Source organism: Buteo buteo, chromosome 6 (assembly GCF_964188355.1).
Source record: "Buteo buteo chromosome 6, bButBut1.hap1.1, whole genome shotgun sequence".
Lineage (NCBI taxonomy): Eukaryota > Metazoa > Chordata > Aves > Accipitriformes > Accipitridae > Buteo > Buteo buteo.
In genome coordinates this window covers 52,592,810-52,620,167 of record NC_134176.1, presented here as the reverse complement: position 1 = coordinate 52,620,167, position 27,358 = coordinate 52,592,810, and the positions used below count along the sequence as shown (strand labels likewise).

The 27,358-nt window shown below is 39.2% G+C and overlaps 1 long non-coding RNA gene across 1 annotated transcript; it reads left to right on the top strand.

Annotated features, from left to right (window-relative positions):
• Positions 1 to 8,416: 8,416 nt before the first annotated feature.
• On the top strand, positions 8,417 to 19,629 carry LOC142032476 (uncharacterized). Its single transcript, XR_012650841.1, has 3 exons — positions 8,417 to 8,497; positions 9,392 to 9,463; positions 19,316 to 19,629. It is a non-coding gene; the product is annotated as an uncharacterized LOC142032476 (long non-coding RNA).
• Positions 19,630 to 27,358: the final 7,729 nt, after the last annotated feature.

Sequence of the window (27,358 nt, the reverse complement as noted above, 5' to 3'; positions counted from 1 at the left end):
GTCCAGTTCTGCCACTGACATGCAGGCTGGAGAAGTAATTTTCCTTCCTTGTGCCTCTATTTCCCATCTTATCATTTACCTATGCAACTAAGGCCAATTACTTGACCATCTACAACTGTTACTTTTACTTTTAGAGTGGCTGCAACAAAAACAGTGACAGGGGAACATATACAGACACTCCTTAGAGAAGTTCATCATTTGTTGACTGAACCTTGATGCTCTTTTGTCCCAATACCTTTTCCTTGAAATATTTACTCCTCCAAATATAAACCTGACACAGCAAGGGGTGACTGGGATACAGACTGTGTTTATAAAATTCAATATCCATGTTGGACTACTCCAGTAAACAACTGGTCTGGTGCACTTCCCAAGATACATCCTCCCAGCTTCTGACAGTCAATAGTCCAAAGACTCAGAGTGCCGGAGTCTGTATCCAAACCGTTGTGATTTTTTGCTGTTTGACTTACCCTCAACGCAGTTTTGTGATTCCTTTTTGGAAATGTTCCTGCTTCTGGCTTCCACTATGGCCCAAGAAAGAAAAACACAGTATGCATTAGTACACGTTGTTAGAAACAGTACTGCATTTTATTTGTTTTAAACTTCCTGCCTGATAATTTCATTGGGTCCCCTGTAATTTTTTCTTCATATGAAAAATAAAGAATCGTTATCTTGTAACTTCTCCCTTACTGTCATGATTTAATAGACTTACATTATATTTTCCCCTTCATTCATCTCTTTCTTTAGCTGAATATTGTCTTAGCTTTTTTGTGTACAAAAGCTGTACTTTTCTCTGTATCTTCTCAGATTCTAACAGAACTCAATTACTTACAATGGATTTATACAATAGCATAGTTTCTTCCCTGTGGGAGCATTATACAAATGGAGTGAAGCCCTGATTTTGGATCAGGTCTATGCACATTACAGTAACAAAAACAATTACGATACAAGCTAGTATTCATATGTATGCCAATTGATGTGACTGGGGTCAATTAGACTTTGATTTCATTCAAACAATTTTTGGAAGGTGTATTGAGTTTTGTTCACACTAGTGCACACTTTTCTAATAGGTGACAACATTGCTTTGAGCTCTATATTTTTGCTTTAAAACTAGTGTTGATATAAATCCAGATAAATAAATTAAATAAGAAATGCATTCTTTTCCTATCTCAGTCCTGAGCAAAGTGCTCTGTTGTGCAAATTACGAAAACGCACTACTGTCAAGGTTTAGTTATTCTATGGAAGGGTATTTTTTCTGTGGAATCCAAACTGTTGGATGCGTGCCACAGAGCCTGTACTGTGAGCACCACACACAGGGATATTTTGGAAGGGAAGGTAGTGACCTGAAATTTGTGCCAAAGAGATGAAATACAAATTCAGTGTAAGTTTTTGCACACTTTTGACCCCCTCGAAGCTTGCTCAGTACCATTTTATACAGCAGACTTTCAGAACTGCAGAGTTAGAGAGAAAAGTGGAAGTTGTCTTTGTGCTTCATACTCACCACAATTAAAGAAATCTATTTGTATGAAAGGCATAACTGACCAAGATAAAACCTACCAGGTAATCCCACTGTATGAAGATTCTAAATACACTGTAATGTGCACATACACACACACAGAGGCATGTGCATGGACACATACACACATATACCACGGGGCTACATGGAGAAGGGGAGAGGATTATAAAGTGTGACAGTCTTATTTTGTGTTATAATAAACCCTCATTTTTCATGAAGATGTACACCTAAGCTGAAGGTCCAACACAGACAGTATGTACAATGAACATCTGTGTTCCTTACCAGACGCCTAGCATAGGAATATGCTGGAAAGCAGATTTGATTGCTACTACACTGCTGTGTCTCTTGTCTCTACCCAGTAGCTTATTTGAGAGCAAAGGCATAAAGGAATAAAGACAGTGCCTGATGTTCTCCCTGTGTGCCTGACTCTTCCTTAGCTGTGATTCAAAGAGTCACCAGCAAAACATAACCCAAACAAAAGCAGATGCTCAAAGAAGAAGAGTCTGATTGATTTTTTGTGAAATGTTCTAAATGTTTCTTTTCTGTTGGAGCATGCCTGTGACCTATACCGCATAATAAGCAAAGAAAAAACTCAGGCATCGCAGGTCAGGTAACCGTTTCTTTGATAGTACTACAACAGCAGACTTGCTATGCTGAATTTATTCATAGACCATGATGCATTAATTCCCTTTTTGCTGGAGATGTCCACTTTAAATCAGACATTAATAGATTGCAGGACTGCCAATAAAGGACTGCCAGGCTGGAATGCCTCCCGGACATTACATTCCCATTTTGTGCTAAAATAAAATAAACCCAGCTAGTTTCACAAGCAACTCACTGGTCTGGGCCACTAGCATCTCATTAGTATAGAAAATTCAAGTACTTGTAGTAATACTTCTTTCTGGACTTTGTTTGTTCGCCTTGTTTCCAAAAAATCAATGCAAAAATGACCAGGACTTACACTTTAACACTCATAGCAATATGACAGAGACCAACTTCTGTGACATTAAACAAACAGAGAAACATTAGTCTGGAAAGACCCCAACAGAGAAGTGAAAGCCCTTCTCTGCTGGAGCTATTAAAAATAGTGAGGCAAAACCTCATGTAGGCCAACCTCCTTCTGTACAGGCACACTCCATTTGTTATGAAAAATAGCCCAATTATGCTCCATTTCAGCATGCAGAAAAATGATCCAACCACATAACCATAGATAATAAATCCAACATGTATAAATGGTCCCAGTGCAAATAGTTGCTAGACTGAGGTAATTTACGCCAAAAGAAAACTAATAGTTCTAACACTCACTGAGGAGAGATCGAAGACATTGGTGTAGCATGACTATATCCCAGTTCAAACCCCATTACTGAGAGGAGCAAAAGAAAAAGACTTGGATTTCTTGGTAAATCTGTGACACAAGCAGAAAAGCTCCTACGTAGTGTAGGCAGACAGGAGGGAAACCCCTATTTTATTGGCTTGACATATCCTTCAGAGCTCTTAAAGGCTTCCTGAAAGGGCCATTCTTTTAACTCTTAATCTTCCAGTCCTCCTCCTCCCTTTTTGCAGGTACCCGTGACCTTTAATGAGCAGAAAGCTAGGCTGGTAATCTGAGGTTATAAAGCAGTTCACATCCTAAAACACACATGGCAGTTGCATTCCTATAAGTAGAAACTACTCTTTCAGTTCTGGATCTCAGCAACCGTCCAGCTCCCTACAATCAGCTAGGAGCTGAGGTGTGAGCTGGCTTCTCTTCAAGGATAAAAATTTCCTAAACTGAATAGCAAAATGAAGGATGCCAGAGTTTTTATGATGTGGAAGAAGAAAGGATATTACGGTTTATTTCTGGCTTTCTTACACAGTTGGTCAGTCACTGACGTGAGGTGTTCTCTTACCATTTTGAAGATGCTTTCCTGCCTAAAGATTCTTTTCTGAAAAGGAAAATAATATAAAGTGAATCTGAAAATGATGTGTAGTCATATACCTTATGATTTAAGATTACCTCCACTTAATGGACAAGAAAGGAAAAGCCTGAAGAAATAATGAGTGCTGTACTGCACAGCAGAATTGAATCAGACCCTATGGTTCCCAGTTCTGCCACAAACCATGCTCAGCAGTGGTACATTGTAGACAGCATAACAAACACTGCAGAGATTAGAGTCTTGTTAAAGGAGCAGAGACATAATTCTCAATAAAAAAACCAGCTCTGACATCCGGATTATAAAGGAAATGTGACCGAGTGATAGATTCTGGAAAGCACAGAAGAAGTACGAAAACTCTTAAGGCCTCTTCTGTCTGACACGGCTCTTTCTGCTGAGTGACAGGAGATGACCTAACGTATTGATGGCTGTGGACCTTTTGCCATATATCTGAGAGTGCCAGAAATAGAATGAGACAGAAAAAAGCCCATCTGCTGCATGCTGATCAGGTAGACAGAGGAGGTCTGATGCTTCTTTTTAAGTCTAGTGCTTCTGAAGGGACACATTTAATGGTTCAGATCTGCTATCACCCCCTGGAGAAACATTGGCATTTCTGGGCAAGCACTCATAGCCATGCTTTTTATGTCATGTCCCAGCGTAGCAGTTACAGTAGTACATCAAATGCTACTGAGAACTTGGATTATCAGAGTGTTTGAAAGTGTGTAAACTTTGCCACGTATGCCAGTAGGGCAAGTGGTAGACATGCACACATGCAGAGAACTGGAACGTCGTAGAAGCAGGTGTGCTGGGGTTCTTGAGTTAGGCATAATTTTGCCCCATAATATTTAGTAAGAAATTCTAATTCCCATCTGCTGTAAAGTAAACCAAACTGCAATCTGGGCTACTGTATACACCTTTGAAATGTGCTATATATAATAAACTAGCTGCATTGCTGATGACCTCTCTCTGTAGTATTTCCACTGAAATCTCCACTGCAGGAGAAAATGCAGTCCCCTTTTCTTTCAACTTCATTTAAAACCGACATTAGAGATATTTTTTTGTAAGCAGCATTGAAAATGCCTCTTGATTATCCCACCGTGTTGTAGTTCCCATCAGTGCAGTAGAAGATGATATCTTCTAAACTAGTGTCTTAGCTCAAAAAATTCCACTGTATAAACATTCTGTATTCCTTGTTACTCTTGTTGGGAACTATATAGGTTATCCTGATAAACTAGGTGGATGTACTCATATGTACTATCATAACATATTGCATGACTGTTGCACAATGGCCACTGTGCTTCTCTTCCTATTTGAACCTTCAGCACCCTAAAGGGAATCAGAGCTTCGTTTCTTTTCCTTCAGGAGTGGAAAAGCTCATTAGGCAAAGGAAAAACAGCAACAGTTAATACCGTGCAGGTCATATGACAGGTGTAGATCCCATTGGGAGAGTACCTGCCTGGTAAAAAAAGAATGTTCTCCATGCACATCAGTACTCTTGCAGAAGCCCAGATAAATACCTTTCTTTCACCTTTGACATTTCACATTCAGGGATCCGCTTCAAGGCTATGAATTAAGTGTGCGTAATATAGCACTTGGCAGCTTGACATAAAAAGCTGTCTTGACAGATAATTCCACCCCATACATGACAGCTCCTGTTTTGGTCAGTTGTTGAGACTGAACCAGTAGTCAGTCTTCAAAGACATCTGAGCCTGTGCAGACTGAACTATACACACAGTTTAGTGGCAGAAGCTGGAACAGGCTTGAATCTCTGCAGAGGGAGTTCAAGGGACCTATATATATATATATATAAGGTACTTATATATATACTGATGCATTTTTCTTAGCCTAAGTGCTGCAACTGTTTGTATCTAACAGTGGCTCAGTAGTGTTGTTTGTTGATGTTGGATGCTAGCTTCAATGGGATGTTACTTACATGAAACAGACTCCACACCCAGCATCTGTTTAATGATCCTTTTTTGTCATTTGTTTTTTGCTATACTGCTGCCTTGGCCCTTATCACATTAGTTGTATCACACATTCCACTGAATTTCTGAGGAGCTACTCAATGACATCATAAAATGTGTTTAATTTTCTAAGATTATCTGGATTTACTACGGGTTACAAAGCCCAGTCATTTTTCTATTGCCTCCATTTAGACAATGATCTTCTGAGTTAGAGAGCTCACAATTTAATCCTAGAAATCAATGGATAATGTTTTGTTGTTTTGCTGTTCTACATACCAAAAAATTTTAGTAATGAGAAATATTCTTGATTTCCAGAATTATTATTATTTCAAGCAGAATTTTAAAGGAGTCATGTTGTTCTGCAGATAGTTATCCTCTGGGTGCAGATCTTTTCTCACTACTTGTTTTGGATGAACTCTGAAGTTCTTATCTCTGCAAAATGAGCTTTCCTATTTCACAGAACATGTATTTTTACTGGAATAGAACTTTGATCCACATGTATTTTAAAAAAAACCCTACCCTTCTTTTCTGTTTGAATTTACAACAAAAAGTCTAGATTTTTTCCATTGACTGACAGCTAGAATATTTAAGGAGAATAAGAAGCATAAATTGATACCTTACCAGGCTGAACATCTTTAAAAATTAAATTTGTTGGTTTTTTTAGTCATCTGTTGTAATTTTTGGGAGACTTGCAAATACCACACTCTGATGGCACTGTGTGTGTCTCTCTCTCTCAGTGGCACAGTTTGACTCAATTATCCTTATTCTAAAATCTTTTGATGTGAACTGTGATAACTGAAGTTGTTTGTGCTGTATTAATTTAGAAGGCTACAGATCAAAACTGCCAGGGTGTGAGATCGAGCTGACTCGGAAGAAATGAATGCTACATGACCAGCTGCCAAAATTGCCATAGAGGCATTAGGAGTAGAGGCTATGAATATGCCCCATCTGATATTTTTTCTCATGAGACAGAAACTGTCATAGAGTTAGTCAAATTGATTGACGTCTAACCACTTTAGTGTTCTTTTTCTCGTAGTATTTTGTTTACAGACTGACTGACACACTTATGGTACAGACTAGGACTACAGCCTCTTAAAGGCACCGTTGTGGAGTTTGACAGAACTTCTTGCATATTGGTGATGTAAAAAACCTCTGGCATCCTCCCTACAGTCCGGGTAACACTTGGTGCCAAGGGATATTATTGTCACCTGGGCTGCAAAGTTCAGTTTTCCTCTGGGAAACCAACAGTGTCTAGCATCACAATGTTAAAGGGAAAGAGAATCCATCTTCATTTCAGTGCTTACTGCACCTAATGGTAAGCAATTGCCTGAAGATGCAGACAGCTTTTGGACAAGTTGTGAACATGCAAAGACTGGAGCTGCAGTTAACCAGGTTCCCAGGTTCTTACAGAAATACATGAAGTGTTGCAAATAACTTAATCCCTGTAACTAAATTATTCCTTTTGGTTGTCTGAAAGTTTCAAAAAATAGGAAATGATACCACTGGTCAAAGTGCTAAACACATTTGCCTGAATTTCATAGAAACTGAAATGTTTAAATATATTTTGTTTTGACCTTCCAAAGCATAAGAAAAAAAATGCTCTTTTGGAAGAGAAACAAATTTGAATAAAAATTATCAACTTAAAATTGGAAAATTAATGTTTAATACTGAAAACCTGAACATCAATGCTCTGATTATTTTTTCTTGTAGCAACTTGATAAATACTTACCTGAGTTTGCTTTTTTTCAGAGATGAAAGAGCCAAGGTTAGGTTTTTCAGCCAGGTGCTCATCTAGTTTCACAAATTAAAGATGATACTATGATTTGGGCCCACCTAATCTTGCAACGTAACAAAGAGGAACTAGAAAACTCTATGGAAGGAAAAATTCCCCAGGGACTATTAAAAATAAAGTCCCCCACACTGGCTCAAAAAGGACTCAAGCCAACTGGCAGGGCCCTGAGGGCTTTAATAGACCTTAATGAGAGAAACCAGCCTCACCTGGGGGCTCTCTCTCCCACACCCCCTGCAGTGCCTAAACCCAGGGGCTCTACTTAAGCTCAGCCTAGGGCCTTAGACCTTGCTTGAGCTATGGTGGAAGAGTGCTGGTTTCCAGTTTAGCCCTAGCTGTGCCCAGCTTGTCCTTGTGGCTGTGGTCCCCCATGGTGATCGCTGGACCGCTCCTGGTCGCCCTCGTTACATCTGACCCGTGGGTTGGCTCGGCCTTGGTCCTGCCTCCGCACCGCGGATGTGCCGGCTGATCCGGGATCTCGGTTGAACCCGGCTGCCTCCCTGGTTCTCTCCTGCTCGGGTGCTGTGGGGCTGGGTCCTGGCTGGTGAGGTCCCCGTCCTGCTGGCTGTGGCTTCACGTTCCCATCTTCCTACCCCTTGTGCAGCAGCCAACCCTCGCTGTGTCCCGACATCGATGAACGCCGGAGGCTGAGAACACGTTATATGGCATAAATAAATTTTTGTCCTTGTACTCTTCCCCTGCTATCTGCCATTTGCTATGGTCAAGAACAGGTTATTGCACCTGCTGCACCATTTGTCTAGCTTTTAGTATTCCTATGATCTAACCAAACAAAACTTAATGAGCAGTAAAGCGGTAGGTATGTTGTTCTGCTTTCAGTTAATGCTGAAGTCAAATGTGGCTCAGCTTCAAAGCCAATTTAAGCTGAAGAAAATCGGTCAGGCTCACAAATAGACACCTGGAATGACAGGCAAAAAATTCTTATGTTTTGTGTAAGATCCATGATTTGATGCTAATCAAAATTTCTTTTGGGGGGTGGTGGAAGACAATAGGAAAGGAAATATCTTCTTGGATGGCTTGGGAAGCAGCATTTGGGTGAGGTACGTGTCCCCTTTGCAAGAACAACAACCACTGGAAGCCTCTGAAACCTCCCCTTTTTTCCCCATATGGTTTAATCATGTAAGTGTTCTAACCTTTAAAAACATTAGAAGAGGTCTTTCTTTGTGCTTTACATTACCTAAATCTTCCAGTCCCCTTTTTTCTTCCTTCCTTCACCTTCAGATAGGATGAAGCTGTTGGATTGAATACCTGAAAACAGTAAGGCATTCCCAGGCAAAACTGAAACGGCTTTTCTTACAAGGCAAGTCAATGAGTAATTTTATGGTTGAAATGTTTAAATATAAACCTCTGTATCTGGGGAAGTATTGATTGGGCTGAACTGTAAAATCTTATTTTACTTGAATGCACTCTTATTTTTCATAACAGCTCCTTTAGAGACGACATAGTCCACGTAGGTTGGTTAGTGAAAGCTCTGTTAGAACTCTTCCTTTCTGGGAGGGCATGTGGGAGAGTAGTGACGGTGTCTTAAAAACCACAGTTCGTCTGCAGAGTCAGCTGGGTCCTGCACACCACGCATCAGCTGGGGCTGCAAGAGTTCTGGATGAATACTAAAGATCAAAGCTTAATAAATCCAGATAAGGCCATTATGGTATCGCTGATGAAGTAAATCCCCATATATAATAGAATACAGAAGTTTCAATCCAAAACATTTATAAATAATAGATAAATCCTCACTGTGCTAGTAATAACGGAGCCCATAGAGACTCATTTTGGTAGTATCCGGGGCCTTGCTGAAAGAAGTTGAAATTCATATTAAGTTTTGCTGACCTAGGGTACAAAAAAGTCTATCAGTCATCAGGATTGCAGCTGCTTTAAACATTTAACCAAAGTGTTGGGAGTTTTGTTTTTAATTATTTAGTGTCACTACCAAATGTCTGTTTCCATCAATTCTTTTCACTTTCATTTTGGTGTTTTTCCTTTTATTGGCCCTCTACCCTCCTCCTCCTTTTTTTTTAAAATAATAAAATTAAAAGACAAAAATAGTAGGCATGCAACATAAATTGGGAGAGGCCCTTGTAACAGAATTAAAATCAAGGAAACAAAATGAATCTTTGGGAGGAAGATGAATCATAAAACACTTCTCACATACAAAATGTAGAGGAAAAATTCAAATATTTTCCTTTCTTTTTTTTAGAAATCACACCAAGTTATTAACTTCCCATTCAAACAACATGGCAGCTGTGAAATGTGACAGAATGGCCAAGAGGTAGGTGAACTGGGGGAGCCTACAGGAGATGTGGAGTTGGCTGTCTCTGTGATCACAGTTGCTCCATCGTGAGAATATTGGGGTGACATTTTTTGCAAATTATCCTACTGACAATTCTCTACTGTATTTCCAGAATTCCCAGAGAGATTAAATATGACTTCATGTAGCCTAGAATATCCTCCCTGTCAATTGTGTGTAACCCTAGGACCTTTGCCCCAGAGTTCATGTGTTTTCTCATAGGACTGAGGTCATGTGGATAGCTAGTGCAGTTCACAAGAGAGATTTAAACGAGTCCATTTCAAAAGACAAAACCGCACAAAGTAGTGAAATCTAATGTAGTAGTTTTAGTCACTTTGGTAGCACAGCACTGCCTGCAGTTTGAGAAAGGAGGAAATTGGGGAGATTTCAATTGAATTTTTTATACTTTCTGGAACTAGCCTTCCTGTGAATGAAAGATTTCATGTTGTTAATGCTACCCATTTTTGTGTCCTGGTCTACTCCTTGCCAATATAGAAAGTCTAATTCTTTATATTCCCTCTCTCATACAGGCCTAATTCATCTTGTTTCCTTGTGAGATCTAAGCACACAACTTACTCTTTTTCAAACCCAAAACTTAAGGGATTCATTGACCTGGATCTGGGTCTGTGTTTCTTGACCAGCCCCAGAATCCTTTTTTATTTCTGGGAGCAACCCAGTGGCACTTACAGATCCAAAAATGGTGGCCTAAACTCTGAGTTTTATTTCTACATATCTATGTTTTTCTATCTGTATAATGGTGTGCAATAATGAATTAAGAAGTGTGCATTCCAGGCTGACTAGCAAGCAGCAGATGAACTTTGCAGACAGCCTGTTTTAAAAGTGGGAAAGCCATTTGCCTGCATTTACACTCAGCTGAAGTATTGCTTTAGAGTGATTTAATGTTCTATTAATAAGACAGCAATTTGTACAAGAACTCCTCTCCCTCCTTTGACCTTTGGATTATTTAGTATTGCTTTAATATGGTAACCAGTTGAAGTCAGCTTTTCAGGTTTCTCCACTGTACATCTGAATAAATCTCCAGTTGAGTGTGGTATGCAAAAGGTTAATGCAGGTTAATTCAGAAGGGTTTGGTCAGAACAGAACAGTTAGAGCACCTCTCCTCTTTTGTATTGCCTTATCTGCAAACGTCCAGCCTGGTCAGCTTATCTTTCATTACACAGCCTTGAGCCGGCAACCTGTCACGATAATATGCTTGGGCTGGAAGGTCAAAGGACAGGTCTAGGATGTAACTTCTGCAGCGTTTGACTAGTGGGGTGCCGCACATGTGTTCAGATCTGGGACCATCTTCCAAGACAGACCCCCTTGTATTAGCCAACCTGCCTCTGATCTGGAGCTGTAGGCAATAGATGGCAGTGTTGGATTAAAAAATTTGGCTGCCAAGGGACGCTGACTTCAGGGTGCTGCTGATGGCACCCTGTCCCACCGCCTGAAGAAGAGTGCATCTCCTCCATCCTCTTCGTACACCCCCTGCGCTCCCCACTCCACCAGGGCTGGGAGCTCCTCCTGGGTTCACTGCCCTCTTCAGTACCTGCATCAAGGGAGCCCCAGGCTCATCCCTTCTCCTCTCGCCTTTTGGCCTTTTTGTTTGTCGCCTGATGATGAATAGCTCAGTGCGAGTAATAACAAAAGAGAAAAGTTACTTGTTTGTGCTGCTGTTATTGAATAGCAGACAGATTAAATGCTGCGTGATGCTGAGGTTCCTAATGAGAGTATTTACTCGCATTTGTTTCCCTCTGTTGTGTGTGTATTTTTTTATGCTGGTAGAGAGACTCCATTAATCAATAGGTTTTACAAGGGACTATGTATTTTAGCTGCAAATTGTCAGTTACAATTCTTTGCTACTTGGTTTGTCCTCCAGCACTGTTTACTTCATTGTTCCCTATTAATCAAAGTAGCAGAGGTGAGGACAGCTAGGAAAACTTGTGCAGGATGTTTCTGTTCATTCATTCATTCTGTGATTTGTTAGTCTTCCCATCCCCCAGAGCCTTCCAGCACTTACTCAAGTGGATCTACGTCATCATTCCTAGGGTTACAAGAAGAAAGTGCTGATTTTTAATTTCTACCAAGCTGAAGTCTCAAATTTTTTTTTTTGTTACAACAATGAAAGCCTCTATTTTGCAGTTTGGAGGGGTTCTGTACCAAGATGTTAAAAAATTGAAGCTCACAGCCCCCTCAAAGGCAGGTCAGCCTTGTCTAATTTGGCAATGGAAGCAATAAGGCGTGGATGTTAAGTGTCTTGTCCAAGGTCACACGGCAGCTCTGTAGCAGAACAGGGACTAGGACACAGACTCCTTAACTCTCCATTTTGTTTCTTCTCATCTTCTTTCCCCAGATTTAGTCACCAGACTGCACTAGAAAACCCCATTTTCAAGTAGAATTAAATCTTAAAAGCTGCCGGCAGAATGCTGGTTCAAGTGCCAGTGACAAATACAGTCATTGAGCAATGCTGATCAACTACATTTCCCAAATGGAAAGACTGCATTTCCCCAATCAAAATTTCGTCCTTTATAAGAAAGTCCATTCAATGCTTTGAAAGACCTCAGTAGTTTCTTTGCATTCTTACTGACTTTTCAGACGCTTCATTCCTTTCACTCTCAAGTAGCAAATGCTGTAAATGAAGAAACTTCATCAGGGAAATATGGAGAAAGTTCAGATACTTGTGTCCTGGTTTCAGCTGGGATAGAGTTAACTGTCTTCCTAGTAGCTGGTACAGTGCTATGTTTTGAGTTAGGTTTGAGAAGAATGTTGATAACACTGATTTTTCAGTTGTTGCTAAGTAGCATTTAGTCTAAAGTCAAGGATTTCGCAGCTTCTGATGTCCAGCCAGCAAGAAAGCTGGAGGGGCACAAGAAGTTGGGAGGGGACACAGCCAGGACAGCTGACCAAACTGGCCAACAGGGTATTCCATACCATGGGACGTCCCGTCTAGTATATAAACTGGGGGGAGTCGGGGTGGGGGAATCGCTGCTCGGGGACTAACTGGGTGTCGATCTGCGGGTGGTGAGCAATTGCACTGCGCATCATTTGTACATTCCAATCCTTTTATCATTACTGCTGTCACTTTATTAGTGTTATCACTATCATTATTAGTTTCTTCTTTTTATATTCTACTATACTGTTCTTATCTCAACCCACAAGTTTTACTTCTTCTTTTCCCGATTTTCTCCCCCATCCCACTGTGGGGGGGAGGCAGTGAGTAAGCGGCTGCATGGTGCTTAGTTGCTGGCTGGGCTTAAACCACGACAACTTGAAACAGAACAGTCATACCCAAACTTCTTAGGCTTTGGGATTTAAGTATTTTGGAAAGGTAATAAAATGCCAGGGTTCTTTATCCAAAAAGAAAGTGGCCAAATATTTTGGCGTTAATCAAGAACTGAATAATTATGCAGTAGTACTTTACTGCCATTATTATTTCTCTCTTGACTTGGTGCACTGGCCTCACTCCTTGAGAACAGAGGAAATATAAGAGCTCACTGTAACTCTCCATTTGGAAATTGCTTTGATTTAGCCTGTGAAAAATGTTGTCCGGGCTCCTGCAATGTTATTGCTCTCCAAATCAATCAGGAACAGTTTGAACAAAGATGACTGATAGAAGGATTCAGATGCATGGCTCTGGAGAGAGATTTATGGTATCACAAGAAATTATTGTGCTGAAAGCTACCATAGGCTGAAGTTCCAACGAACATGAGTGTGGAAGGATCAAAGTGACTAAGAGAAACATATACTTGTGAATATGTTGAGGTTTACAAATTACTGTTTTCACTCATACTTTAGATCACTTTTTCCACATCTGTGACGTCCAGTTTTGCCATATAAAATCATGGGAAGCAATCAGGGCTGCATGAATTTTTTCAATCTGTCACAAAGGAGGCAGCATAAATATTTGTGGTTGACCAGAGATTAATAAAGTTTGTAAGATATCAGAAGTGTTCAAGTATCTACTACATTTCAGATCAAGATCTTCTTGCAGGTAATCCCCAAGCGGAAAAAGGCTTTGTTTGAGCATATTAATCATTGCAAATTACTTGCTGAGCTCTAAATGCCAGGGTGAAAAGCTACCAAAATCGCTTGGTAAAGGAAGGATTGAAAATGTTTGGAAAAGGGGAAAAAAGAGGGAAAGGAGAACACTGTGGAGACAGTTACTGCTTGTAAGGAAAAGCACATCAAAAAAGAATGACAAAAATGTTGTGTCTACATGTAGGAGTTAAAATGGCTTTTGACAAGTGTGTTGGGAAAGAAGAAGAGGAGAGAAATGAAAAATATTCATAAAAGGGATGAAATCAGTAAGGCTCTTCTAATGTCTGATCTACTGAGCTGCCTTTAAAAATTATACTTAATGAGGCACCAAGGAAAATGGAAGAAGCAGCCAGAATCTGAAATGAAATGTCTTTTATAGCTCTTTAGGAAAACTAGGAAATACTGGGGTTTTTTATTCATTGCCCTAAAAAGCCTGTCCAGCTAAGTCCTGCAGGGCAGTGGGTCTCTCTGAAACTACTTCTGCCTTTCTGCATGGCCGGAGTGGTCATTTAGACTTGGACTGTAAAACTTATCCAAAACATCCTTTGCCACTGAAGTCAGTAGCAGCATAGGAGCTGCAATACTGGTTTGAATGACGGATTCCACTTTTTCTGTCTCCTTTTTAGCAGTGATCAGTAACAGATGCATCAAAGACACAGGATCATAGAATGGTTTGGGTTGGAAGGGACCTTCAAAGATCACCTAGTTCCCATCCCCCTGCCATGGGCAGGGACACCTTCCACCAGACCAGGTTGCTCAAAGCCCCATCCAACCTGGAATTGAACACCGCCAGGGATGGGGCATCCACAGCTTCTCTGGACAACCTGTTCCAGTGCCTCACCACCCTCACAGTGAAGGATACTTGTTCAAGCACTGTACACTGTAGTACATGCATAGTGCAAAGTTCCTTTCTAATCCAGGGCTAGCTAAAGATAGGCTTATGTCCTGAGGAGTACAGCTTGAAATTTATAATAACTAGTAGCACTAAGGATATTAATCCATTTTCATCCCACTAAGTTCTTTGAAATGTAATGTTAAACATGGCCTGATTCTCCATACCTGCAGTGGGGCTATTCATTAAAAATTAAACAAATATGTATGTTTGTAGGCTGGGCCTGAGGTCTTTGAGAGATCAGAGCTTTGGAAAGCCGTTCTGCCATAACTGAGTTAGAGGCTAAGAATAATAAAATGGATATAAAGTTACAGAGTGGCATAGCAGCCAAGGAGAAAAATGGGATTTTGCACAGTAGATGTTCTGGCGGGACCTGGCAGTCTGAGCATGACTGTAACAGTACATTAAATTTCTTAGCAATATTCCAGAAGTTACTTTCTGTGTTATCTTGTATCAGGAGTTATCTCAGTTTCCCCACCTCTGAAATAAATAGCCACCTGCTCAATTAGTGAATTCCTTTTTGTGAAGGGTTCTAATAAATGGGAAGTGCTTCATATTGGCAGTAAAGTCTACAGAATAATAATCTAGGAGATTTTTCTGAAGGTGACATTGATTTAGTCATTTACAGCTAAATTGGACAAAGCAGAGGAGATTGTTTGTCAGCAATAGTCTTGCACAGGGATGAAATTCAGCCATACATGGAGGATCAGAACAAAACTTAAGCAATCAAATCTTTTTTGGAGGTGCTAAAGGGAATCGAGGTGAGGCACAGGGATTGTGTGGCGTTTTTATGAAATTCGCAAAGATTGTAGGGAAACAGCCAACAACTAACGCAGAATTACTGAACTTTTTCTTTTTTCATCTCCATTAATTGATCACAGTAATATTAGAGGGTCTAGTGATTGGACAACAGTTACTGCAGGAAGAAGAAAGAAACCTGAAATCACTATCGAGCAGGACAGAAACTTTTATGTTAAATTTACAATGCAATCAGTTGATGTCTCCACTAAAACATTTGATTCAACAAATCTAAAGGAAATCAGAATGTTACTAGCTCTTATTAAGTGCTAAATGGCAGTAACTATTGACAGCCAAAAAGTTAAACCCTGCTATTCTAGTGAAGCATGAAATAATAACTATCAAAAATCTCCTTATTCTAACATTGGATTGGGACCTCAGGCCTTCTTGTTGTAGGCACATATCTCACTTGGCGATACAGCACTAACGAAAGACTTTGTATACCCTACAGGTTCCTTGCTACTTTGCAAAGCATCCAAGTACCTTCCCACCTCCTCTTCTCACCTCTGAAATCCTTCAGAGGTGCACACCGCACCCTACCCCTCTCCCAATATAATTTCACAGAGTATGAAGAAACACTGCTAATGTGAAATACCTTTCTTCAGGACAAACTGCACTGCAGTATTCCAGACAGGTCGCTGCCTTTGGGTCCCTGCCTGTTAAAACACATATAGTGAGTGCTCATTCTGCAAAAGGCAGATTCCATAGGTGTAAGGTTGTGGAATAAAAAACAAGGCTAGAGACATCAGTTATATAGCTAAATCCACGAGGCTGCCTTTTTCCTTGATTAGTGCTTTTGAGGTCTGCCAGTTCTTGACACTTATTGACCCTTGGAAGAGAAAGGTGGCTTGATTCTTTCCCGACAAAAATGCATACATGCAGAGATAAAAGAAGTGTGATGGATGGTAGCACAATACCAGCCATTTTCACCTGTGCCAGAGATATGAATCTTTACCTTAAGATAAGACAAAACATTAAGTGCTCTGGGATCAATCCTTCCTATGTAGTCTGAAAAATGCCTACCATAATGGAAGATGCTTTCACGGCCTGAACACAGACTGCAGTTCTGCTATTCAGTTTCAGCTATGATTGTTAAATTGCAGTTCGTATAACATTCATTTACATATATGCAAGAGGTGGGGACTGTATTCCAGGCAGGAAAACCCAACATGCTGTGTCAATAGCACTTAGTCAGTCAGCAGCCTCATTTATCACAGATCAATTACCAATACTGTGCTTTTTACGTTCAAATGCCTGACTAGACACAAAGCAGAGGGCAAGAAAACTGTCAGATCTCTTGTGCAGCTTACAAATGCTCTGGTTAAATTCACTAGTTTACAAAACTGATGGACAGGTGTTGTGATGTGAAAGGTGAGAACAGATGTGCTCATGGAACTATGATTCAGGTTTGCAAGTGTAATTTCTGGCTTGATACCAAACTTCATGGACAAATTATCTGATTTGTGCTTCTACCTTACACCCACTGAATGAGATGTGCCTTTTCCAAAGTTTATTTGTTTCTAATCAGTACTCAAATATGCTAGAGCAGGCTTTGTTTATCACCGGTCCGTACACATTCTAGTACCTTGAAGTCCCAATGTGACTGCTGAGTGGTTCAAATCATAAGGCAGCTAGAAATTTCCAGATGACATTGTTTATATAAAATAGGGGCAATTTCTGGCCTGACATAAGTAATCATAAGAACTGTATGAGAAAGCATTGCCTATAACCAATGGTAATGTATTTTCCCACTAACAACTAAGAGAATGAGGGGACTGCCTCTTTTAAAAACAATGCTAATTCTGTTGCAGATCCAGCATTTTATCCAACAGAGACAGAAGTTGAAATTATCACAAATTGCATTAAAGCAGAAGTCAACATCTGTGAAAGCAGCAGTTTTAAGAATAATAATACTTTTTCCCTCTTTTGAAAAATATCACTTTGAAAATGTTAATGGTCAATAGACTCCTGTTTGATTAATAAGTATGATTATCTCTGGTTTTACAAATGGAGAAACAGAAATCTTGAGTTTCACTCCAATCACAGAGCAATGCTATTTCTTATGCAAGGAAGAGACCATCACTGTGCTGCTTGACTGTGAAAAAGGCTCAGTGGCACAGAGATTCCTATGTGAGAAAAGAAATCTGTGGAATTTATATTTCACCGTGAAATGAGCCTAATTATAATTTCTGACTTTTGGGTAAATCAGCTTCTGGCAACAGTTCATATTTCCACTGCCCCTTTGGTTGTAGGGCTCACCTTTGAAAGCATTTTTGCCAACTAAAATAACAAGAGAGACAAAAACTGGGCCTGAAGCACCGCAGAAGCATCTACTTCCCCAGTGAGTGTAGAGGATTCTGTGTCATAAGCTGAGCCAGTGGGGTTTTGATGATTGAATAATCCTACTTAGCCTTGTATCCTGCAGGGAAAGGGGCTTGGAACAACATCTAACAGCTGACAGAAACCGAAAGACTCACTCAAAGGCAAAGCTGTTCACTCAAATACTTCTCTTTTCTGAAGTTCTACATCAGCTCTTAGGATTCTACTATTAGAAGAACAGAAATGGTATATTAGGGTGTCTAGATCACATTCCCTCACGTTGGTCCTCTTTAAGTTGTATAGAAATTCTTGAAAGACGAAAAACTCATAATAAAAGATATAGTATTGGAATGCACTATAATCCAAGAGAATAAAAGCAATATATTGCAACCATGAGTGGAGAGGAGCAACGAGTGAAAATCTGAGCTAGTATTATAATATTTTACAGCTCAGATTCCAAATCTATACATTTCCCCAGATGAAGTGAACAGTCCCCACTGTTGGTGTTGCACTTCAGATTCTGGCATGGTCCTGAGAAAAGATAAAAACAAGGCATGAACTTCCTGCTTGAATCTGGAGGCAGTTTAAGAGTTTCAGAGGTGAGACACAAATCCCCTTAAATCCTAGGGGAATTCTTCTTCAGGAAATTTATTACTGGTTATTAGTGCTCTAGTATAACAAAAGGACACAATAAATGCCTTCAGGGCTTGCTTGCAGCCTTTTGACCTTTTTGAAAGAGCATATTCATATTTTGCTCTGAAAAATACATTTTATCAACAGTGTAACCATTAAATGTATACTTGGTCAAAGACTTGCTGGTAAAACTTTTACATTAAAAATTGTATTGTTGACTGATGCCTGTCTCAGATTTTCATTGAAAAACACTTAAAACCCCCCAAACATCCAACAACTCCAGAACCTGTTGATTTACTGCCTAAACTGTTTTTGATTTACAGCAGTTCTCAACTGAAAATTAGTTTTGGCTATTGTATTTTTGTATGTATATTTTATGAATGTATGTATTTTGTATGTATATTGTATGAAAAGTTAGCACAAAAACTTTCTGAATACATAGGAGGAAATAGTTTCAGATCAACTTTCCTTAAATAAGAGGAAATAGCTCCATATCTCCTTGTAAAGTGTTGTCTATCCATTTTAAATATCATATTTCATCTACTTGTTTGTTTTTCTAAAAAACATTTATACTAACACTGCTAATTACTAATGGAGATTAGTAGTCATAAGCCAGACTTTTATTCATTCTAAAATGAGGAAAATTTTAAATTTTCAAGAATCGGTGAAAGCAGCAAAATTAACATCCTCACTTTTAGCCTAGCGTAACAAATGTGACTATGGTAAATATAGGGGTATCTGAAATTGTCTCAGTATGCTAGAAATGCAAAAGGAAACACTGATAAAGAGAGAGCAGGAAAAGCCAAACAGTTTGGAAAACACCGAATGTGTGTTTCTTAGTATGAAAAGAGGTAAAAGCAATTCTTTTATTCATGTTATATTCAAGTGTGTAGGACTTTTTATCACACGTTAAGAATTTACATAGATTGCATCACAGAAATGCTTAGCTGTCTGTTCTGTACTAAAACACAGTGCGACACTCTGACTAGTTTTTTTGTGATTGTGAAGAAAAGTTTGAGAACAGAATCCAAGGGCAGCTGAAACTGAAATCCGAGTGCTGTGATTTTTTTGTCTCAGATATGTTAAAAAGTAGCTCAGGCTGAAACAGTACTGTGTTTGTCCTTGGAACATCAACTTTGGCTGTGTTCTTACAGGGCTCTTCCAAACACAGGAGGAGAATACTGCAGTGGCCAGCCGATAATGGCACTTGGTGCAAGAGACAAGTTCAAAACCTCAGAAAAATATTCACTTCATGCTGAATCTGAAGAAAAATGTAGAAAATGGAAATATTTGGGGAAAAAAACCCCCACGAAATAAAGCAGAAAAATTCTCTTTGAGTCCCCTTCCTGACATTTCCCTTATCCAAAACAAAACAGCTTGTGTGTTTGTATTTTAAATAATTTTTTAAATTCTTTCACAAGAAAAGTATTGTTGAAAAGTTTTATTGTCAAATGTCCATCAAAGCATTTCAGCAATCCTAAAAATAAATGAGTATTTCTACATTTTTAACATATTTTCCCCATTTATTTGAGCTGAAAATATTCACAGAAGTTAACCTGAATTTTGCAGTTTCTAGGGGATTGGGACTTCATTTTACTGCTTGTGCAAAAATGTCATCAAATCCTGGTCTTTAGTCTTCTATTCTAAAAAAGCAGTTGCAGTCTGTCCTCTGCCAGCAAAGCCTGACATAATGTCTCATATCAAAGCAAAGGAATGCCAAAAATGGCTGAATTTACTACTTACAACTAAGATGAAACAACATCTATTTACTGAAAAACAGAACAAATCATATTCAGGAATAATATACATGAGCAGTGGTTTTCTTAATTTGTAAGATGCAACTAAAAGGGACTGAATTGTGCCTAAGACTACTCCAGTGCATGTTTCTGAGGAAAATGCCATTGATTTTAGTAGAGTTTTCCTAGTACTTTCTTCCCAGTTTTATGTGCTTAAGTACAATAAATGTTTAATTACCTGGAGAGGCCGACAGTCACTGACAATCAACCAGTGCAATACCGTTGGCTGATTTTTTTCCACATGGAAAATTCATCAATATTTCAATGAAATCTATTGAGAAAAAACTATCAGGTAAATTTCTGCAAATATGTTCTCCTTTTTTGTACACCCAGTTCTACTAAATAAATGGTATGAAATCCTGTCCCCCAACCCTCAGCCCTTCTCCTTATAATCACGAGGTCACATTTCCTCCAGAACTTCAGGCTTTTCTTAAGCCTCATAAAAGTGGACATCTTAAACAAGTAGTCTGGACTTGCAGGTGTAAGATCAAACTTCCTTCAAAACTTGTAGAAAATGTTGGTAAAAATACTGCTCCTTTAATAGCAAAATTGGCAGTTCTGCTAGCTGTTAAGTTTCATTGGCAAGAATTAACTGAAATAAAGCTTGAACATATGGCATATATCAACAACAATGTAGTGTAATTGGAAATATATGCTGAGGAAGGAATGTCCAGATTAAATTAAACAAAAAACACATTTCTGCACAGCCTTTGTAATTGCAGTGCTCTTATTATCCCGGATGTATCTGACTGACTGATTCATTTCCATTAAATCAGGCATTAAAAATTTCTCATTTAATAGCAGAAACACATCTTGAAATTTAAATACAAATACCTTGATGCTCATTAGCAAGTAAACTTTGTTAGACAAAATGTTAGCAACTACACACAAAGTCTGTAGATGAGAATTACCTAACTACATTTATTTGCACATTCTACAAGGAACTAGATATTCATATTTAAATTAAAAAATGTGTTAATTAGTAATCAGATCTAGTACTTCACAGCTTCTTCAAATTCAGAAGTTTACAACATCCCATAAGGTCAATAAGTATTACTATCTGCATTTCACAGAATAAGCAAACAAGGCAAAAAAAAATCAGCTATAAACATAACTTCTGATGAACTTGGCTCTCACATCGGTATCTTCTCTTTCTGTGCTTGACCCCACTTACTATGTTTTGATTGGGAAGCTGAGTTTTTTGAGTGAAATAACTTATCATTCAAGTTACCGCTAGTATGTGTGGGGCAGTGGCTGAAGTTCAGATGTCCTAATCCTTCATTCCAAGGAAAAAAATAGGACCCTGTCATTTGCCATAGTAGGTTTGAATTCTCCGTGTGTTTCTATAATAAAAACACACAGTTTTAACTAAGCAGGAGAGAGTAATTTATGAACATCTGATGAAGAAGACACAGTCTGACCCTCATTAGTATCCTCAGAAACACACCTCTCTGCCCAAGGGAACTGCAGAAAATGTGTACTTCAATTAATAAAGCTCCTGATTAAGTGCTGGGAATAAAATGAAATACGAATGCAATTTCTCTTTTTTAAGCTGCTTTTGGAAATCCCAAGATATCCTACCAATGGCAGAGGAGGTTTACACTCTGTATGTTTTGGATAAAGAAGTTCTGATTTAAGATGTGTATACAGCATTGTTTATGTCTTTGTTCTGAAACAAAGCGTGTTTGGGAAGAGGGCTGAATCATAGCACAAAGGTGAGTAATTACTGCTGGTTTTACACTGCCTTTTACAAACGGCATCACCTTTTATCCACTATGCCTGGAAAAAGCATCATTCTCCTTTCAATGTGAAGATGACAAGGGAAAGTAAGTGGTGACTTAGATGCCAGAGAAATCTGTTCTAAATATATCTTGTCAGAACAGTGCATATTAGTCTGAGATGTGGGTACATACGTCTCTTCTCCTCTCAACATTCTTTATAGTCTACAGTTTTTCTACAAAATTAATGGAGAAGCTCTCACTAAGTATTTACAGCATCTTTCTTTTATGACAAAATTTTTTAACTGGGATATTGCTCCACCTAATTAATGATTGAGCAAAGAAACATCCCACAGGCCAATGACTAAGAAGTTTGGACAGACTTACAAGTGAAAAGTAAGTAGACCGACTTCTGACGTACATTTGTAGCACAGCAGTCACTGAGATCCAGTGGATCCAAGCACTGTACAAACCCCATATGGAATTTTAAAACCAATACCTTCTAAGAAGAGCTTAAATTTCAATTAATGAAGATGTCTCTGTCTCAATGTCTTCCAAAAAAAAGCTTAATGATTTGACCAAGTTCATCTAAGGGCTCTTTGGCAGCAAACTGATTTTTCCATTTCAAGTTTGGCTTCTTAAAGCACAAGATAGTACTCCATCTACAAGATGCACAAGTGCAAATTTTACCCTGAAATTAACAATTTAAGATGACTCTTCTCCCTAATGAACACTTTCCCGGGGAGGGGGACAGGGCGAGAGGAGAAATCAAACTGTTAATTAGATTAACATACTTACAGATAGCTAAAACCTGGAAGCAAACAACAGCCTTAAGTGTGATAATTTGAAGTAATTTTCTTGCCTTTAGTGTGTTTGTTAAAGGTTACAGGAATCTCCAGGGCACAGCTCTTCTCTTTTTTTTAATGATCAGCTCAGTTTAGGGAATTAGCTAGCAGCGGAGGTCTTGTTCTGCTCCTCTTTTTCATATACCAAGTACCACTGAATTCTGTGAGCAGTGTCAGTGATGCATGATGCTTGAATTAAATGTCACCTTGACTGAGGCCGTATGTCTCAGACTAGACATTTAGAGATATAACCGTCCCATTCACTTGTACAGTAAAAAAAGAAGATATCTAGATAGATTTAAATGACAGATTAATGTTAGAATGTGAGTGCTGATTACCCTGGACTTTATTGTCAAATTCCTAAATTTACTCTTCTGGTGAGCTTACTTATGAGAGAAGAGACACTGGGCCCAATTCCAAACTTTTTTATACCAGTAAAGTCTGTTTGTGGAATTTCACCTGTCTAAATCTAGTAAAAGAATTACCTCTTTGTACACTTCAATTATTTAGTATTTACTTCTATCAGGACTATATTCTCAAGCACGTCGCTGTTACCAGTTCTCTTGCAATAGCCAGGCTTCCTTCAACGCGATACAGCACACGCTGATTTGTTACCAGATCAAGGGTTTCCTCTTCACCAGAGTGCTTGAAGGAGCAAAGAGGTTAATTTATAACTTCTTGACAAAGAGCATCCTGCATGGTTTACGATCAAGATCCCTAGGGGACCTTGTCCCTTCGATTCAGGGCATATCTTTGTTCCTTTGGGCAGGAGGGGGCTCAGACGCGCTCATATAGCTCTGCAGTATCTTCCCATCCAAAGTTGTTTTCTGCGTACTCTGAGGCCGTGAGGAAAGAAGAGGTGGAGTTCCCAGAAGCACGAGGAGACGAAAAGGTTCAAAATTCCCATCCTCCAGGTATGTGGGATGTGACAGGGATGATGGGCAGCCCAGGCTTCTGCAGCCTTTCACTTGGGACTTCTGTGGCTGGGGACCTGAAAGTATCTTTAAATCATCCTGGAATCCAGGTTATGGTCATGGAGATGAACAGATCCCAAAGGAGGCCTCTGAAAACTCTCCACATCTCCTTTTTTTATCCCCTTTGATTGGATGAAATAAGAAGATATGAATTTATCCTTGATTTGCAGGTAGTTCTTGGATGCTCCTCTGGCAAGTAAGACAATTTTAAAGCTGTTTTGGTGGCTACACCTAGTAGAAAGGCTAGATACTGCACTGACATAAGAACGAAAGCCTTTTACACCTCCTCACCTACTTGAATGACAGACTAAGAGTAATTTGCCCTAGTTTACCTCAGTCTACCACTAAATTTGTATAAAACACATTTCCTGAAAATCCCTGTATTCACTGGAATGTTCACTTTTACCTTTCTTATTTACCACACCATTTCAGCGAAAGCCAGAATTATTTCCAAGTGATACGCTGACACATCTACGCTATGTGAATATAGAGCCTTAACCTGACCCTGCACAAACACGTCACCTGCATTTGCACTGTCACCCTACAGCTCTGTCAAACTTTGTGGGTGGGTGAGTGTGTGCAGACATGTACTGACCACTGCGTCCCAATTTGGGGAGATGTTTAGAGTCAGAGGGTATTATCTTATTCTGATGATGAATGGTAGAAAGACCAGTGAGAAAGTGGTGGAGACATTTCTGCACATGCACAAAGGCTGACATACTATCCATAAGTCCTATCATTGACTTTGTTCCTGATGATACCTGCCTACCACCATCAATATTAACCTAGTTCTCATTTTAGATTGTCTTTAATATATCTCAGGTATTACAGGGATGCTCAGGTACAGCTACACAGCTTGAGAGATATATTGAACTTCCATTTTTTATTTTTGAGTCATTTAAGACAAATAGAACAGCATAGTTTTGGTGTTTTTTTATTTTAACAGTCATAGGAGGTGATAGAAAGAGAATGATCCCCATTTGAAAAGGTTTGGAAAGCTTTTAATCATCTTCCTCTGGGGCATCTAAAGATTATTGCAGAAAAAGACTATGGAGTTGCATTACTATTTCTATAATGTTATGTCAGTATTAATCACAAAGAGTAATATTTAATGGGGAAGAAGGCTCTGAGTATTGAACTATTTCAGCTTTGCCTTGGACAGTGTAGCATGGCGTATGTATATATATATAAAAATAAGACATTTTAACACTCACACTTTTTAATTCTACAATTAAATAATCCAAAATGTATGGGAGGTTCTCATGACAAATGCTTCTCTTTCTTCTAATTTTCCTATTTACTATCTTCCTTAGCTATCCAAGGATAAGTGCAGCTGAACATGAGAATAGGAAAGAACAGTACCTTTTCCCAGCTTATTTATGTACTACAGAAAGCTTCCCTATATAAAAATAAATAACAAAATTATTAGACCCATAAAGGCTTTGTGAAAACCACAAATCAAGAAAAAACAATCTGCTTTGGTATCACTGTTTTAAACCTGTGTGAAGTTCCTTCTAAAACTAGGAGAATTTTTAATTTCTTTTTCTGCATCACAATGCTACTTAAATGCCTGGGACTTGAAAAAAGGACTGGCCATTGGTAACATACAGTCTGTGCCCAAAACCACAGGTTAAAATAATAGACTGGGGAAAAAACCTGTTACTATTCCTCTTTGACAGAAAAGAATTCATTTGTCTGTCCCCAGTCATGAACCCTGCAACAGAAACTGAACATAAGTCTTAGTGCTGTGATTCATTTTTCTGGTCAGATATAGAAAGAAATAAACTTGCAAATAAAGGCCTGAAAATACTGAACTGTGTTACTTGGAGTAATCAGACTTCTGAGGGAACTCCTAGAAAAACAAATTTCAGTCTTACATCAAGGATTCTCTGAAATTGGACTGTTTTTCTATTTAGAAATCAGAATCTTTCTGTGGGTGAGTGAATACCTGTATGGAAAGGAAAATATTTGGGCAACTTCTCAAACTACTTTATATAACTTTTTTTCCTTTATTCCTTTGGGGCAGAGTTTAATGCTCAAAGTTTCTTAAACATTTTGAAGTTGATTCTTTAATTGTTTGTTTTTTTCCCATTTGTATATGTTAACAGTCCCACTGCTGTGCATTGGTACTAAGTAAGTAGAGTAAGATATATTTCCAGTGCTGTCCTGCATTTTAATAACAAAGGTTATTGTTAAAAAGCCAACACCGACCCACTGTAATTGAATCTCAGATAATATTACCACTGGATCAATGGTTGACATTTAAGTGACAGCCATAAAACTCCAGCACACTGTCTGAGAAATATGTTGTTAACCCCCTGTTCTGGACAATGTATATCTCATACACCATAGTAGTTACCTTTAGATAACAAAGATATTTTTCATCTAATTACTGTACAGACCTTTAGAAGTATTAATGCCACATGGAAGAGTGGCACTCAGTTTTACCACTGCTCAGAACATCTACGGTCCACCTAACCATGTTACTAAAAAAGATTTTTGGAAGGAAGAAAAACTTCATGCTTTTAAGGGTGTTTGGGGGTGTTGGTCAACAACCGGCTGAATATGAGCCAGCGGTGTGCCCAGGTGGCCAAGAAGGCCAACGGCATCCTGGCCTGTATCAGAAATGGTGTGGCCAGCAGGAGCAGGGAGGTGGTTGTTCCCCTGTACTGGGCACTGGTGAGGCTGCACCTCGAGTCCTGTGTTCAGTTTTGGGCCCCTCACCACAAGAAAGACATGGAGGTGCTGGAGCGTGTCCAGAGAAGGGCAACCAAGTTGGTGAAGGCTCTAGAGCACGAGTCCTATGAGGAGCGGCTGAGGGAACTGGGGCTGTTTAGCCTGGAGAAGAGGAGGCTGAGGGGAGACCTGATCGCTCTCTACAACTACCTGAAGGGGGGTTGTAGTGAGGTGGGTGCTGGTCTCTTCTGTCAGGTGGCTGGAGATAGGACGAGAGGAATCAGCCTCAAGTTGTGCCAGGGGAAGGCTAGATTGGATATTAGGAAAAATTTCATTACTGAAAGGGTTGCCAAACATTGGAACAGGCTGCCCAAGGAAGTGGTGGAGTCACCATCCCTGGAGGTGTTCAAAAAACGTGTAGACATGGCGCTTAGGGACATGGTTTAGTGGTGGACATGGCAGTGTTAGGTTACAGTTGCGCCCAATGATCTTAAAGGTCTTTTCCAACCGAAACCATTCCATGATTCTATGATTCTGTTCTAAGGAACCATAACAGTTAAGGAAGTCTCCCATTACTGAGTTTAGAACAAGATCTTCAGAGTGAGTAAGCTGGCTCACAGCTATTTGGACTCACATAATTTACAGCAACAGTGTTGGAAACATCTAGGGATGGTAGGTACTGGGGATAAGAGACCTAAGTAAAGGAACCATGCTTCAAATCCAACACAGCAATTATTTAATTCTACTGTGGTTATATTTTAAAGGGAACTCACTGATTTTGGGGGCATTAATAATTCTAGCATTTATAACCAGAACACTTAAAGCAGGGTGATAAAACGTTATGTATCTGTGTATATTTACAGGTGAAGAGGTAAAGAGTGGTTAGCCAGGTGAAGCAAAATGACCTTGCATTAGAACATAAGATAGTAATTATTGCTATTGGCAATGACAGAAACATAAGACTTGATAGTTCAGCGACCTGATATGGTACAAGAAATTGTATGTTCCGAGAGTTTATTAAAGAAATTAGATCTTTTCATAATATGTCAAACTTAGCCACTCTTAGGTTCTAGTGACTGGGAAAATGAAGAAGCTAATCAAGAGTCTTTGTTAACCATTCAGTAGTACCTGCGTAAGATTTCATTTCATTTATACCATCCCTTTATCACAGCAAGAAAACAAGAAACA